Source organism: Ipomoea triloba, chromosome 14 (assembly GCF_003576645.1).
Source record: "Ipomoea triloba cultivar NCNSP0323 chromosome 14, ASM357664v1".
NCBI lineage: Eukaryota > Viridiplantae > Streptophyta > Magnoliopsida > Solanales > Convolvulaceae > Ipomoea > Ipomoea triloba.
In genome coordinates this window covers 19,494,147-19,498,440 of record NC_044929.1, presented here as the reverse complement: position 1 = coordinate 19,498,440, position 4,294 = coordinate 19,494,147, and the positions used below count along the sequence as shown (strand labels likewise).

General features: G+C 33.0%; 1 protein-coding gene across 3 annotated transcripts in view; it reads left to right on the top strand.

Moving 5' to 3' along the window:
• The first annotated feature begins 3,313 nt into the window (after window positions 1–3,313).
• Window positions 3,314–4,294, top strand: part of LOC116003727 (bifunctional riboflavin kinase/FMN phosphatase) — a 5,215-nt gene continuing 4,234 nt past the window's right edge. The window contains exons 1-2 of one of the 3 annotated variants that reach the window (XM_031243639.1): window positions 3,314–3,538; window positions 3,688–3,834. The gene's annotated coding sequence lies outside the window, so the exon portion shown is untranslated. The remainder of the gene's footprint in view (window positions 3,539–3,687; window positions 3,835–4,294) is intronic. The other 2 variants (XM_031243640.1, XM_031243638.1) reach the window with 2 other exon arrangements.

Sequence of the window (4,294 nt, the reverse complement as noted above, 5' to 3'; positions counted from 1 at the left end):
TTTTTTCCGGCGAGAAATTGACTAAAAATATGTCGATTTTTTTGTCAGCGAAAAATTGCCGGAAAATCCGTCGATTTTTGTTTTCCGGCGCCGGAAGGACTATTTTTGCAACAAAAACAATAGTCATGGACTAAAATTGCAAAGTTTGAAAGTCGTGGACCAATCTTGCAAGTGTCACTATAGTCGTGGGACTAAAAATGCAAAAAACTCAAACATTTAGGGAGTTGAAACTTGAAATACATTGCTCATTAGTAATTTGATTCATTTAAGATATAATGATAAGGCCAAGCAGTTCCCTAGTTTGTATAAGAAAAGCATTTATACGAACAAATTAAAAGCTAATCAGGCAGCTATGCTTGCTTTAGAAACTCCACAAAATATACACACTAAACTAAAAACACCCCTCATTTGAAAGTTCAAGCATAAAATAATGAAAGAAACAATCAGTGTTTAATCTAAAATCATGCAGGGATAATATTATCATAGAACCAGAAAGACATCTTGTCCAGAATACAAAATCAGTTAATCTCATATGTACAAGCTATTAAAATTAAATAGATAAAAAAAAATAAAAAACAAAAGCTATATATTTATCTCATTTATCTATCTTGCATTGCCTTTGATGCTCTTAGTTGGTCTTTGCGGACGAATAAATGCACATGACGTGCATACGATCTGACGGCGACGACGTACGTGTTCACTAGCCTGGTGCAGGAGTTCACGGCTGCTAAATTCGTACACTAAGAAGCCATACTATCCCTTCACCACCTGAGACGTCAAGACTTGCCTAATCTAAACTTTGGTCTCTAAAGAGGCCGCCGCTAAACAGGCTCAAAGCTTCGCCAATGCCAATTAGGCTTGCAACTGATCACTCTACCCATTTCCATTCGATTTGGAATTAAATTACTGAATGCCTCCATTTCTTCTGGTGTTACTTGCAGTACAGTGGCAAAAGAGGAGGAGTTGCATTCTATTATAAATGCGTTTGCGTATCCTGGGAGAAGGACAAACGTTATAAGAGAGTGAAATTCCATCAATGCCCTCTAATTTAACACCTGACCGAACGGAGGACAAAAATGGTTAACATTTTCAAAGTCGAGGACTTAATTGAGCGAAGAAAATTGTTGATGACCAAATTGGTAATTTCGCTATAGTCGAGGGACTATTTCGGTAATTAACTCAATATAATACTTTTAAACACAAATGAATTTTCAACACTTTAAGCATTAAACCTAATACTTTATAGCATAAAACTAGTACTTTAGAACACAAATAGATATACTCAACACTTTAACCATTAAACCTAATACTTTATAGCATAAAACTAGTACTTTAGAACACAAATAAATACTCAACACTTTAACCATTAAACCTATAGAACACAAATAAATACTCAACACTTTAACCATTAAACCTAATACTTTATAGCAAATACTCAACACTTTAACCATTAAACCTAATACTTTATAGCATAAAACTAGTACTTTAGAACACAAATAAATACTCAACACTTTAACCATTAAACCTAATACTTTATAGCCTAAAACTAGTACTTTAAAACACAAATGAATATTGAATACTTTAATCATCAAACACAACACATTAAAGAACAAATATGCTTTTTAATTGCACAAATGAATAACCAACACTTAAAGCATAAAATCTAATACTTTATGATGCAAATAGACTACTTTTATATCACAAATGAATGATCATGATTTTAACCATTAAACATAACACTTTATAGAGCAAATATACTACTTAATTGCACAAAGGAACAATCACCACTTTAACCATTAAATCTAATACTTAATAGCCTAAAACTAGTACTTTATATCACAAGTAAATGATCATGACTTTAACCATCAAACACAACACATTAAAGAACAAATACACTTTTTTAATTGCACAAATGAATTGTCAACACTTTAACCCTTAAATCTAATACGTAATAGCCTAAAACTAGTACTTTATATCACAAATGAATGATCATGATTTTAACCATCAAACATAACACTTTATAGAGAAAATATACTACTTAATTGCACAAATGAACAATCACCACTTTAACCATTAAATCTAATACGTATAGCCTAAAACTAGTACTTTAAAACACAAATGAATAGTCAAACACAATACTTAAACCACTTTGCTTGTGCTTGGCAAAACTGATATTATCTTGATTCTAATATACTACTTTAACCATCAAACACAATACTTAAAAGCACAAATATACTACTTCATAACAACAATGAATACTCAACATTTAAAGGAAAAAACAGAGAGTAATAACGAACCGCAAGAAATTAAACCGAAGAAGCAGAGATTAACAAGCAGAGTTGCCGGCGGCGAAATATCTATGGCTGAGGAAATCCAACTTACTGCATGCAAGCACAAAAGTCATTATTATAATGGAGAACATCATGTGAGAAATTAAATAGAAGAAGCGTACATCAGTTACCTGAGGCGAGCAATTTAACAGAATAAATGGAGAGTATAGCTGCAGCCGCAAAGGTATAATAATAGCAGTTACCGGCGGCAAAATTTATATGCAAACGCAATCGGACTTACTGCAAGCGCAAAATCCGAGAAAGTTAATGGAATGGCGACAACAGCTAGAAAAGAAAGAAATTAAACGGAATAAATGGATAGTATATGGAGTGTAATAGCAAAACCCTAGCAAATTTTACACACTAAAAGTATCAAAAACAAAAACTCACCTGAGATTGTGAAGAAAATCCGCCTTTGTGATGAGAAAATTTGAAAATCTGATGAAGAAGGGTAGACGAACTCCCGTCTGTACTACTCGGACACCACGTGAAGAACACAGTAAACGCGAAAAATGGAGCGAAAATTTGATAAACTGAATTAATAATTTGGGCTAAAAAGAGCTCATATCTAATTGTTAAAAAGAATAGCCCAAACAGAATTAATCCATAAGTTAAATAATGACCCAAATTATGTGACCCGATCCATCTCACGAATTGAGACCCGTGAGACGGTCTCACACAAGTGTGATCCATTTTAATAGTTTTAAATAAAATAAAAAAGGGAGGGTGTGTTTTTTTATACTCCGTATTATTTAAAATTATTAATAAATTTTAAAAATAAAATTTTAATAAAATGATCATCACATCAGTGATAATCAGAAAACAGATATTGCATAATTTTAAATAGGACTCAATTATTTAAAAAAAAAAAAGAAGAAGGGCTCAATTATTTTTTTAATTAAATGACCTAATTATATTTTGCATATAATTTAGTAGCTAATTTGAACATTTTTTGTTACAAAGAATATAATCCCATTCATCCTCATTCTCTAGACACCAAGTTTATGAGTGCAATAAATCCAAAAGCCCGTTGCTGTCTTACTGAGCTCTTTCACCATAATGCTTCGGTTTAAAATCTGAGACGAGAATCTCGTCACGATATGCATACAAATCCCTATGAGCGACTGATTCTGTGGGTTCTTCACTTCCTGAACTCCGGAGTCCACTTCGGTTGAAGACTTGCTCAGATTCATTCACCAATCCATCTGGTGCGCCTTTTTTAAATTAATTTACTTGTTTATCATCAACCATGCTTGATTTCCTGGATTAATTTGGAAAATGTACTGTTAATTATGAAATTTGCGTAGTTAATTGATGATAACTGATAAATCCCTAATTCCCTAAAATCCTAAATCAGTTAATTCCATCGCAAACAGCCCTCGCTTCCTCCCGACTCTCTCAGACTACGCCTCCCGCTCCTTCTCGCAGCCACCGCCGGCGACGCAGCAAGCCACCACTCCACTACTCCACCGGCGACGCAGCCCTTCGACGTTCAGGACTTCAGGTACTTTTAGCCTAAATTTTCCTTAATTGAATTGCTGAAATTGAACTGCATATTTACTTATTATTATATTTTTTATTTTGGTAATTTGGTTAATGGCTACTGTTTATCTGATGGGCATTTTTTTTTTAAATTTAAAAATGGTGTGCATAAAACGAATGAGAAGGAAATGCTGTAGTTGTCGGTCTGTTTTCCTATTTCCTATTTTTTAAAGTCGGGCTCGATCAACCGAGCTGCTCGATTATTGTCGAGCTCGCCTAGGCTCGTTTGCACCCCTAGTTGAAATTGATTGTTAAGGATTTTGCTTTAATTATCAAATATTTGAGGAACAAATAGAGATGGTTGGGGTTAAATTCTCTCATTGAATTTTCATTTTAGCTAGAACCTTGTTCTCTTTTTTTTTTTTTTTTTTTTTTTTTTTAATTTTTTTTTTTTTTTTTTTTTTTTTTTTTTTTTTTTTTTT